This window comes from Plecotus auritus (genome assembly GCF_963455305.1).
Source record: "Plecotus auritus genome assembly, chromosome: X".
Lineage (NCBI taxonomy): Eukaryota > Metazoa > Chordata > Mammalia > Chiroptera > Vespertilionidae > Plecotus > Plecotus auritus.
The window spans coordinates 47,046,466-47,059,394 of NC_137784.1; the positions used below are offsets into that span (position 1 = coordinate 47,046,466).

Consider the following 12,929-nt stretch of genomic DNA (forward strand, 5'->3'; position numbering starts at 1 on the left):
TTTTTTGATTTGCGGATATTGTACCAGCCTTGCATCCCAAGAATACATCCCACTTGGTCATGGTGTATCATCTTTTTAATGTATTGTTGGATCCAATTTGCTAAAATTTTGTTGAGGATTTTAGTGTCTATGTTCATCAGGGATATTGGCTTGTAATTCTCTGTCTTTGAAGTGTCTTTATCTAGTTCTGTAATTAGGGTAATGCTGGCCTCAGAGAAAGAGCTTGGAACTGGTCCCTCCTCTTGAATTTTTTTGGAAGAGTTCTAGGGAAATAGGTGTAAGCTCTTTGATTCTTTGTTGAAACTTCTCTGTTGAAGCCATCTGGCCCAGGGCTTTTGTTTGCTGGAAGTTTATTTATTACTGTTTCCATTTCATCAGTAATTATTAGCCTATCTTGGTTTTCTGGTTCTTCTTGACTGAGTTTTGGAAGATTGTATTTTTCCAGTTATATGTCCATTTCATCCAGTTTGCCCAGTTTGTTCGAACAGAGTTGTTCATAGTATTTTTTTTTCACGATCCTCTGTATTTATTTGGGGTGATTTGTTACTTCACCTCTTTCATTTCTGAATTTATTTATTTGGGCCCTCTCTCTTTGTTTCTTGGTGAGTCTGGCTAGAGGTTCAATAATCTTATTTATCTTTTCAAAGGAAGAGCTCTTCATTTTATTGATCTTTTGTATTGTTTCTTCAGTCTCTATGTCATTTATTTCTGCTCTGATCTTTATTATTTTCTTCCTTCTACTTACTCTGTGATTTTTAATTGTTAAATGTCTAATTCTTTAAGTTGTAGGGTTAGACAACTTATGAAAAGTATTTCTTGTTTTTTGAGGTAGACCTGTAGTGCTATGACCTTCCCTCTCAGGACTGCTTTCACTGTGTCCCATAGATTTTGGGTTGTTGTGTGTTCATTTTCATTTGTTTCCAGGATGTTTTCTATTTCTTTTGATCTTTTTGGTAACCCATTCATTGTTTAATACCATGCTATTTAGCCTCCATGTGGTTAAAATTTTTTAGTGTTTATATTGTAGTTGATTTCTAACTTCATGCCATTGTGATCTCAGAAGGTGCTTTATATGATTTAAATCTTTTGAACTTGTAGAGACTTAATTTGTGTCTTTTATCATGTAGTCCAGTGGTCGGCAAACTCATTAGTCAACAGAGCGGCAAACCGTGGCTCGCGGGCCGCAGTTTGCCGACCACTGATGTAGTCTATCTGTGAAATGTCCCATGTGCACTTTAGAATAATATATATTCTGTAGCTTTGGGGTGAAATGTTCTCAAAATATCAATTAATTCTGTCTGATCTAGTGTTTTGTTTAGGGTAGCTGTTTCTTTATTGATTTTTTTCTCTGGAAGATCTATCCAGTGATATCAGTGGAGTTTAAAAGTACCCTAATAGGATTGTATTTTCTGTCCATCTCTCTCTCTCATGATATCCTCCATAAGTTATTTTTATATATTTGGTGCTCCTGTATTGGGTTCATATATATTTTCCAGAGTTATATCCTCTTGTTGTATCGATCTCTTTAGTATTATGAACTGGCCTTAATGATTTCTTCTTATGATCTTCACTTTGAAGTCTATTTGGTCAGATATCAGTATTGCTACCCCCATTTTTTTTTTTCATTTCCATTTTCCTGGAAAAATTTTTCCCATCCCTTCATTCTAAGTCCATTGTGTTTTTTTAAAATAAACATTTTATTGTTAATAATATTCCATTTATCTCCCTCCCCCTACCCACACACCCTTGTCATCATTCCTCTATTACCTATATCCATGGGCTATGCCTATTAGTTTATAAGTTCTTTGGTTTATCTCTTCTCATCCCACCAACCTTACATCGAAGTATGTCAATCTGTTACATGCCTTCATGCTTTAGGTCTTATTTTGTTTATCAATTCATTTAGTTCATTAGATTCCATGAATAAGTAAGATCATGTTAAAGTTGTCTTTTTCAGGGTGGCTTATTTCACTTAGCATAATATTTTACTGGTCCATCCGTGCTGTCCCAAAGGGCAACAGATCTAGTGAGTTGATTATGATTGCCCTTTCCTTATTGATGTTTTGTCTAGAAGATTTATCCAGTGATGTCAATGGGGAATTAAAGTTCTCTGCTATGATTGTATTGCTGGTGATCTCTCCCTTGATATCTTCCAGAAGTTTTTTTAATGTATTTGAATGCTCCTGTATTTGGTGCATATATGTTTACCAGAGTTATATTCTTGTGTTTTATTGGTCCCTTTAGTATTATGAAGTGGCCTTCCTTATCTCTTGTTATGGCCTTCACTTTGAGGTCTATTTTGTCAGATATACGTATTGTTACCCCAGCTTTTTTTTTTTTTCATTTCCATTTGCCTGAAGAATTTATTCTTATCCCTTCACTTTCATTCTGTGTGAGTCTTTTTGTTCTGAGATGGGTCTTCTGTAGACAGCATTATGTATGGGTCATGTTTTCTTATCCATTCAGCTACCCTTTGTGTTTTTTTTTTTTTTTATCTTTATTTTTTTTATTTTTTTTTTCAAATTTTTATTAAGGTATTATATGTGTACATATCTTACCATTGCCCCCCCCACCCCACTCCCATACCTGCCCTCACCCCCCAATGTTTTGCATCCGTTGGTTACTCTTATATGCATGCATACAAGTCCTTCAGTTGATCTCTTATTTCCCCCACCTCTCCCTAACCTTACCGCTGTAATTAGACACTCTGTTTGATGCTTTACTGCCTCTGTAACTATCTTTTGGTTCATCAGTTTATAATGTTTTTCATTATCCCTAAATGAGTGAGATCATGTGGTATTTTTCTTTCATTGACTGGCTTATTTCACTTAGCATAATGTTCTCTAATTCCATCCAGGTGTCTACAAATGGTAGTAATTCCTTCTTTTTTATGGCAGCATAGTATTCCATTGTGTAGATGTACCATAGTTTTCTGATCCAGTCATCTGCTGACGGGCACCTAGGCTGTTTCCAAATCTTAGCTATTGTAAATTGTGCTGCTATGAACATAGGGGTGCATATATCCTTTCTGATTGGTGTTTCTGGTTTCTTAGGATATATTCCTAGGAGTGGGATTACTGGGTCAAATGGGAGTTCCATTTTCAGTTTTTTGAGGAAACTCCATACTGTTCTCCACAGTGGCTGCACCAGTCTGCATTCCCACCAGCAGTGCACGAGGGTTCCTTTTTCTCCGCATCCTCGCCAACACTTGTCGTTTGTTGATTTGTTGATGATAGCCATTCTGACAGGTGTGAGATGGTATCGCATTGTCGTTTTGATTTGCATCTCTCGGATAATTAGTGACTTTGAGCATGTTTTCATGTGTCTCTTGGCCTTCCTTCTGTCTTCTTTCGAAAAGATTCTATTTAGGTCCGTTGCCCATTTTTTTATTGGATCATTTATCTTCCTTTTATTAAGTTGTATAAGCTGCCTGTAGATGTTGGAAATTAAACCTTTATCAGTGATACCATTTGCAAATATGTTCTCCCATACAGTGGGGTTTCTTGTTGTTTTGTTGATGGTTTCTTTTGCTGTGCAAAAGCTTTTTATTTTGATGTAGTCCCATTTGTTTATTTTCTCTTTGGCTTCCATTGCCCTAGGGGCAGTATCACTGAAAAAGTTCTTTTGGCATATATCTGAGATTTTGCTGCCTGTGGATTCCTCTAGTATTTTTATGTTTTCCCGTCTTATATTTAAGTCCTGTATCCATTTTGAGTTTATTTTTGTGTATGGTGTAAGTTGGTGATCTAGTTTCATTTTTTTGCATGTATCTGTCCAATTTTCCCAACACCATTTATTGAAGAGACTGTCTTGACTCCATTGTATGCTCAACCCTCCTTTGTCAAATATTAATTGTGCATATTGGTTTGGGTCGATATCTGGATTCTCTATTCTATTCCATTGATCTATATGTCTGTTCTTGTGCCAGTACCAGGCTGTTTTGAGAACAGTGGCTTTGTAATACAGCTTGAAATCTGGTATTGAGATCCCTCCTACTTTATTCTTCTTTCTCAGGATTGCTGTGGCTATTCGGGGTCTTTTTTTATTCCAGATGAATTTTTGGAGAGTTCTTTCTAGGTCTGTGAAATATGCTGTTGGTATTTTAATGGGGAGTGCATTGAATCTATAGATTGCTTTGGGTAGTAAGGACATTTTGATGATGTTGATTCTACCAATCCATGAACATGGTATGTTCTTCCATCTGTTTACATCTTCCTCTATCTCTTTTTTCAGTGTCCTGTAGTTTTCCGCATATAGGTCTTTTACCTCCTTGGTTAGGTTTATTCCTAAGTATCTTAATTTTTTTGGTGCGATGGAAAATGGGATTGCTTTTTTAGTCTCTCTTTCTGTAAGTTCACTGTTGGTGTATAGAAATGCCATAGATTTCTTGGCGTTAATTTTGTATCCTGCTACCTTGCCGAATTCATTTATTAAGTCTGTTAGTTTTTTGATAGAGTCTTTCGGGTTTTTTATGTACAATATCATGTCATCTGCAAATAAGGACAGCTTTACTTCTTCTTTTCCAATTTGGATGCCTTTTATTTCTTCTTCTTGTCTACTTGCAATGGCTAATACTTCCAGTACTATGTCAAACAGGAGTGGTGAGAGTGGGCATCCCTGTCTTGTTCCTGTTCTTAGGGGAAATGGTTTTAGTTTTTGCCCATTGAGTATGATGTTAGCTGTGGGTTTATCATATATAGCTTTTATTATGTTGAGGTATGATCCTTCTATTCCCACCTTGTTGAGAGTTTTTATCAAGAAAGGGTGTTGGATTTTGTCAAATGCTTTTTCTGCATCAATTGATATGACTATGTGATTTTTATCTTTCAATTTGTTTATGTGATGTATCACATTTATTGATTTTCGGATATTGAACCATCCTTGCATTCCTGGGATAAACCCTACTTGGTCATGGTGTATGATCTTTCTGATGTACTGCTGGATCCGATTTGCTAGAATTTTGTTGAGGATTTTGGCATCTACATTCATGAGGGATATTGGCCTGTAATTCTCTTTCATTGTGTTGTCTTTATCTGGTTTTGGTATTAGGGTGATGCTGGCTTCATAGAAGGAGCTTGGAAGTGTTCCTTCCTCTTGAATTTTTTGGAATAGTCTGAGGAGGATAGGTTTTAGTTCTTCCTTGAATGTTTGGTAAAACTCTCCTGTGAAGCCGTCTGGCCCCGGGCTTTTGTTTGCCGGAAGCTCTTTGATGACTGCTTCAATTTCTTCCATAGTTACTGGCATATTGAGCTGTTTAGATTCTTCCTGATTGAGTTTTGGAAGGTTATATTTTTCTAGGAATATGTCCATTTCCTCCAGGTTGTCCAGTTTGTTGGAATAGAGTTGTTCATAGTATTTTTTAACAATCCTTTGTATTTCGGCGGGATCTGTTGTTATTTCACCTCTTTCATTTCTGATTTTGTTTATTTGGGTCCTCTCTCTTTGCTTCTTGGTGAGCCTGGCTAGAGGTTCATCAATCTTGTTTATCCTTTCAAAGAACCAGCTCTTGGTTTTGTTGATCTTTTGTATTGTTTCTTTGGTCTCTATGTCGTTTATCTGTGCTCTGATCTTTATTATTTCCTTCCTTCTGCTTACACTGGGCTTTTCTTGTTGCTCTTTTTCTAACTCTTTGAGTTGTTGGGTTAGGTAATTTATTACCCCTGTTTCTTGTTTTTTGCAGTAGGCTTGTAGAGCTATGAACTTCCCTCTCAAGACTGCTTTCACTGTGTCCCATAGATTTTGGATTGTAGTGTTTTCATTGTCATTTGTTGTCATGATGTTTTTTATTTCTTCTTTGATCTCTCTGGTAACCCAGTCATGGTTTAATAGCATGCTGTTTAGTCTCCATGTGTTTGATTTCTTTGGGTTGTTTTTATTGTAGTTGATTTCCAGTTTTATGCCACTGTGGTCTGAGAAGATGCTTGATATGATTTCTATCTTCTTGAATTTGAAGAGACTTTGCCTATGTCCCAACATATGGTCTATCTTTGAAAATGACCCATGTGCACTTGAGAAGAATGTATATTCTGTGGCTTTGGGGTGAAATGTTCTGAAGATGTCAATTAATTCCATCTGGTCTAGTGAGTCATTTAGGATTGATGTTTCTTTGCTGATTTTTTGTTTAGAGGATTTGTCCAATGGTGATAGTGGGGTATTGAAGTCTCCTACTATGATTGTATTGCTGTCAATCTCTCCCTTGATATCCTCCAGGAGTTTTTTTATGTATTTGGGTGCTCCTGTATTGGGTGCATATATGTTTACCAGAGTTATTTCTTCTTGTTGGATTGCTCCCTTTAGTATTATGAAGTGGCCTTCCTTATCTCTTGTTATGTCCTTCACTTTGAGATCTAATTTGTCAGATATAAGTATTGCTACCCCAGCTTTTTTTTCAGTTCCATTTGCCTGGAAAACCTTTTCCCATCCCTTCACCCTCAGTCTGTGTGCGTCTTTTTTTCTGAGGTGGGTTTCTTGTAGACAGCAGATATATGGGTCGTGTTTTCTTATCCAATCCATTACCCTATGTCTTTTGATTGGGGCATTTAATCCGTTTACATTTAAAGTTATTATTGATAGGTACTTATTTGTCGCCATTCCTATTCTTTACACCTGTGTTCCTTCTTCGCTTCCTATTTCTTTTTTTTTTTTTTTTACAGCAGACCCTTTAGCATTTCTTGCATTGCTGGTTTGGTGGTAATAAATTCCCTTAGTCCTTTTTTGTCTGTGAAGCTTCTGATTTCACCTTCAATTTTGATTGACAGCCTTGCTGGGTACAGTATTCTTGGATTCAGACCCTTCCTTTGCATGACTTTGTATATTTCATTCCATTCCCTTCTGGCCTGATGAGTTTCTGTTGAGAAATCAGTTGCTAGTCTGATGGGGGTTCCTTTGTATGTAACTTTCTGTCTCTCTCTTGCCGCTTTTAAGATTCTTACTTTGTCGTTGGTGTTTGCCAATTTAATTATAATGTGCCTTGGCGTCGGTCTTTTGGGGTTCATTTTGCTTGGGACTCTGTGAGCTTCTTGGATTTGTGTGGGTTTTTTCTTCTCTATATCAGGGAAATTTTCTGTCATTATTTCTTCAAATAGGTTTTCTATTCCTTGCTCAGCTTCCTTTCCTTCTGGAACCCCTATTATGCGGATGTTGTTTTGTTTCGTGTTGTCCCAAAGTTCCCTTAGGCTCTCCTCCTGCCTTTAATTTTTTTTTCTAGAAGTTGCTCTACTTGGGTATTTTTTCCCATCTTGTCTTCTAGCTCACTGATGCGGTCCTCTGCTTCTTCTAGTCTACTCTTGATGCTTTCTATTGAGTTCTTTACAGCAGCGATGTCATTTTTCATTTCTTCTTGGTTCTTCTTCATTTCCTCTTGGTTCTTGCTCATATTGTCAAATTTGTCTTCCATTCTTTTCAGCCACCTTATGACCATTTCTCTGAATTCTTTTTCTGGAAGGTTGCTTGCTTCCATTTCGTTTACTTCCTTTTCTGGTGATGCCTGCTTTTCTTTCATATGCGGGCTGTGTCTTTGTCTCCCCATGGTCTCTCTTCTCTGGGTGTCTGGTTATGTAATTCTCTCTCTCCTGCGTCGATTTAAAGGCACAAAATACAGCACTACCAGGTACAACACACAAGGCACTGAACAGAAATGTATTCACGATATTAATAACCTCCAATAAAGGTGACCACCAGAGAAAGGCAAATTAGGGGATAGTAGAGAAAGAAGAAGAGGAAAAAGAAATAAAGAAGAAGAAAAAAAAAAGGGGGTGTCAAAATGAAATTGGGAAAAGGGAAAAAAAGAAGAAAAAAAAGTAAGAGAGACAAGAAAGAGACTAAGAGAGGAAGGGAAACAGACTATATATATTGGGGATAAAACTCCAATAGAACAATCACTTATCCCAGCAAATGCCAGCAACAAGTACCTGGGGATTAATACAAACTACAACACCAACTAATATTGAGTGAGGCAAGGGAAAACAGAAGCACTAAACAAACAAAAAAATAAACAAAAGAAGAATAAGCAAAACAATCTCACAAAAAAGCATAAAAATTCGATATAATCTACATTCAAATGAACAACAACAAAAGGACAGAGAGAAAAACAATTTTTTGGATAGTTAAGACAGCGAAGAGAGAGGTGTGTATGGACTTGGAGCAGGGGATTGGAGATTAGATATATAAGTAGGGTGAAATTTTTAAAGGGGGTAAACAGAAAGAATAGGGAAAATCTAAAGCAGGAAAGGGGTAAGATAAACAGGACACTGAAAAGGGAAAAGTGAGGAAGAGAGTGATGGCATAAAGGTAGATTTGAGATAGAGTAAAATGATGCTAAAGGAAAGATAAAAATAGAATGTAGAACATTAATCCCAAAACAAAATGAAGAGAAAATAAAATGACACTTAAAAAAAAAAAAGATAAAATAGCAGTAGTAATAATACGGATTGAAAATAAAAATGTAATAATTAAAAAGGTAAAATCAAGTGAGAAAAAAATTAGTTTCTTGAGTAAAAGATGCAAAAAATGAAAATAAAAAAATAAAAAATAAAAATAAAATGTGGAGTAGTGAAGGTCATTCACTTCCTCTGTTGTTCTGTTTGGCACGCCTGTTTCTCAGTCCGGACAGTATTGCAGTTCCCTGCATTCCACTGCTCTTCAGTGATGTAAACCAGTCCTGATTTTAAGCAGGCGGTGTGTCTTAATTCGTATTCCTTTATTTTTGATTACACAAGAGTCAATTTGTGATTCAGCCCCTGGGTGGCAGTGTTTCTGGATTGACTTCCGGTTTTATCTATGGCCTCTCTAGGGAGTGTTAGAGCCTTCTTTCCCCCGTTTGTGGGAGTGGGCTGCCTCAGAGCTGGCTCTCCGATGGTCACTCCCCGCTCCGATCCCCAGGTTCCAGAAAAACAACTTTCCCCTGCAGTCTCCCAGGGTGTCCCCAACTGGGTGAACCTATGAATTGGGCTTAGTAATCAGAAGCAAGAATTTCAAGAGGAAAAAGCCCAAGTGTGCGCACTCCGTGGCTGCGCGTAAGTCTAGCACACCCCTGAAATTCTTAGGGTGTCCCTGCACTTCAGATCAAAATGGGTTGCTTTTTAGAGAGCCCTTCTGTTAGCAGCTCTGAGGACCCCCTTCCACATTCACAGATCAAGCCAGCCCCAGCAGCCACCGATTTTTCTAGGCACAGACTTCCCTGGTCCTCCAGCTCCCGCAAAACGCGCGTTCCTCTCTCGCGCTGGGACCAGAGACCTCACCTTATCCTAGGCGAAATCTGACCTTTCCGTGGTGGAGTGTAGAGCTCCTCTGAACCCGTGTGTTTGCGCCAATTGGGGAGCGTTGTTCTGGGGCTCGCAGCTGTTCCGTGGGTGCCGCAGTTGTGGATTCTCAGGCTTCCGATAAGCTCCACTTTCCGGTTCCAGATGGCGCAGACTCCGCGTCCAAGCCCGCAGCTCCGTTAGGGGACCCAGCCGCAGTGGGAGCTGCCAGGTCAGGGGAACCCCATCTAGCAGTCTCCCACCTTCTTCTGGAGTTCAGCTGTCCCCCAACTTGCCAACAAACACTCCTAGTGCGACCCTCAGCTGTTCTTTCTTTCTGCTCCGGGACAAGGCTCGGAACACGTCTGTCTATTCCGCCGCCATTTTTTCTTTACCCTTTGTGTTTTGATTGGAGTATTTAATCCATTTACATTCAAGGTTATTTATTGATAAGTTCCTGTTTGTTGATATTTTTATTTTTATGCCTGTGTTTCTCCCTCGCTTTCTATTTCTTCTTCTTACAACAGTCCCTTTAGGATTTATTCCATTGCTGGTTTGATTGTAATCAACTCCTTTAGTTTTTTGTTTTGTTTTGACTGCGAAGCTCCTGATTTCACCTTCAGTTTTGAATGATAGCCTTGCTGAATAGAGTATTCTTGGATTCAGTCCCTTTCTTTTCATTACTTTGTATACTTCATGCAACTCCTTTCTGCCCTGATATGTTTCTGTTGAGAAATCATCTGATTGTCTAATGGGAGTTCTCCTTTAGGTAACATTCTGTTTCTCTCTTGCAGCCTTTAAAATTCTTTAATGGTTGTCATTTTAATTATGATATGTCTTGGTGTGGCTGTTTTTGTGTTCATCTTGTTTGGGACTCTCTGTGCTTCATGGACTTGTGTGAATTTTTTATTCCCTATGTCAGGGAAGTTTTCTGTCATTATTTCTTCAAACAGGTTTTCTATTCCTTGCTCAGCCTCTTCTTCTCTGGAACCCCTATTATGCAGATGTTGCTTCATTTCATGTTGTCCCAAAGCTCCCTTAAACTCTATTCCTGCTTTTTATTTTTCCCAATTGCTGCTCTGATTGGTTGTGTTTTGTTTTTTTTTCTTTCTTATCTTTTAACTAGCTGATTTGGTCCTCAGCTTCTTCTAGTCTACTCTTGAAACCTTCCAGTGTTCTTTATTGCATCTATGTTATTCTTCATTTACTCTTTTTTTGTGTATGGTGTAGGTTGGTGGTGGTCTAGTTTCAGTTTTTTTCAGGTATCTATCTAATTTTCCCAATACCATTTATTAAAGAGATTGTCTTGACTCCATGGTATGCTCTTGCCTCCTTTGTCAAATATTAATTGAGCATAACGACTTGGGTTCATTTCTGGGTTCTCTGTTCTGTTCCATTGGTCTATATGTCTGTTCTTGTGCCAGTACCAGGCAGTTTTGAGAACAGTGGCTTTGTAATATAGCTTGATATCAGGTATTGTGATCACTCCAACTTAGTTCTTCTTTCTCAAGACTGCTGCAGCTATTTGGGGTATTTTTTTTTTATTCCAGATGAATTTTTTAGAGAGTTTGTTCTAGATATTTGAAGTATGCCATTGGTATTTTAATGGGGATTGCTTTGAATCTATAGATTGCTTTGGGTAGTACAGACATTTTAATGATGTTGATTCTACCAATCCTCTTTATTTCCTCTTGATTCTTATCCATATTTGTGTATTTCTCATTCAGCTCCTTATAATTCTCATTGAGTTTCCTGTAATTCTCAATCAGATGTCTGAGTATCCTTATAGCCGTTACTTTGAATTCTTTATCTGATAAATTTTGGATTCCATTTCATTTAGTTCCTTTTCTGGGGATTCCCCCTTTTCTTTCCTTTGAGGATTGTTTATTTGTCTCCCCATTGTTGCTGCCCCGTAGTATTTGGCAAATTTCTATACCACCCAGTTTTTTTTGGAGGTAGTTCTATATAGTACGTGTTTTGTAGGACCCAGTGGTGCAGTCTTTCAGAACTTCTGATCTATTGTTTTCTAGGAAAGTCCCCTCCTTGAGTTATTTGGGTTCTCCTGATGTAGTTGGGTCTTGAATGTTATTGTCCATTGATGGATGGGTTGTCCACACTGGTTGTCCAACTATATGGCTCACCCCCAACCTCCTCTTGGAAGCTGATGTGGATTTGCTCAGGTTCCTGGGTCTTGTAGTGAATATTCCCTGTGTGATCCCACTGGTGTGCAAGTCACTGTGCAATCCCGGAGATTGCAGCAGGGCTGGCATGCGACTCACTGCAGGGTCCTAGAGCCTTTGGTGGAGGTTTCTTGTGAGGTCCTGCTGGCATTTGGCTTACTTCTCAGGTTTGGTGTGGTAGCCAAGGCCAGTCTGGTTGGTGGTGAGGCTGCTCTCCTATCCATTGCTGTTCCCCACTTCAAGAGGGTGTTTTTTCCATGCTAGACCTGCACCTGCCTAGGGAGTTCCTGTGGCGGTAGTAAGGGCTCTTTGTCCAGGAGAACTTGATCCATCAGCCACCAAGACATTTATGAGATCTAACTGGCCCTCACTCACACACACGCACCACACACATCCACACACTTCCTTCTCATGCCTTTACTCACTCACACTCTCTCCCTCACATCTGTCAGCCAGCTGTCATATTGCTGAAAAAAGTTACCTTCAATTTTAAACGATAGCCTCACTGGATATGGAAATCTTGGATTTAGGCCCTCGCTTTTCATTACTTTGAGTACATCATGCCACTTCCTTCTGGCCTGAGGTGTTTCTATTAAGAAGGCACTGACATTTTAATGGAAACTCCTTTGTAGGTAATTTTTTATATTATTTTTGCTTTCTTTAAGATTCTTTCTTTGTCTTTAATATTTGCCATTTTAATTATTATGTGTCCAGGTGTGGGTCTCTTTGTGTTCCTCTTGATTGGGGCTCTCTGTGCCTCCTGAATTGTGTGACATTTTTCTTCACCAAGTTAGGGAAATTTTCTGTCATTATTTCTTTTTTCTGTTTTTAAATAAACTTTATTGTTGAAAGTGTTACACAGATCCCCTTTTTCCCCCATTAACCTCTTCCACTCTGGTCCTGTCCTCCCTCACCTTCACCAACCCATTGTCTGTATCCACAGGTTATGCATATGTGCATACAAGTTCATTGGTTGATCTCTTTCCACCACTTTCCACACCTTCCCTCTGAGGTTCAACAGTCTGTTCATGCTACTATGACTCTGGGTTTGTTTGTTTATTTATTTATTTATTTATTTATTTTTATTGATTAAGGCATTTCATATGTGTCCTTATCCCCCATTGCCCCCCCCCCCCAGCCCCGTTCATGCCCTCAGCCCCCTGGTGTCTGTGTCCATTGGTGAGGCTTATATGCATGCATACAAGTCCTTTGGTTGATCTCTCCCCCTTACTCCCACCCTCCCCTACCTTCCTTCTGAGGTTTGAGCATCTGATTGCTACTTCTCTGTCTCTGAATCTGTTTTGTTCATCAATTTATGTTGTTCATTGTAATCCACAACTGAGTGAGATCATGTGATTTTTATCTTTCCCTGACTGACTTATTTAGCTTAGCATAATGCTCTCCAGTTCCATCCATGCTGTTGCAAATCGTAGGAATTCCTTCGTTTTTACTGGAGCGTAGCATTTCATTGTGTAGATATACCACATTTTTTAATCCACTAATCTGCTGA

The 12,929-nt window shown here is 38.6% G+C and overlaps 1 protein-coding gene across 3 annotated transcripts in view; it reads left to right on the forward strand.

The window, feature by feature from the left end:
* The window catches only part of ZDHHC15 (zDHHC palmitoyltransferase 15), a 441,448-nt gene that overhangs the window by 64,422 nt on the left and 364,097 nt on the right, over positions 1-12,929 (forward strand). The gene's annotated exons all lie outside the window — the stretch shown is intronic.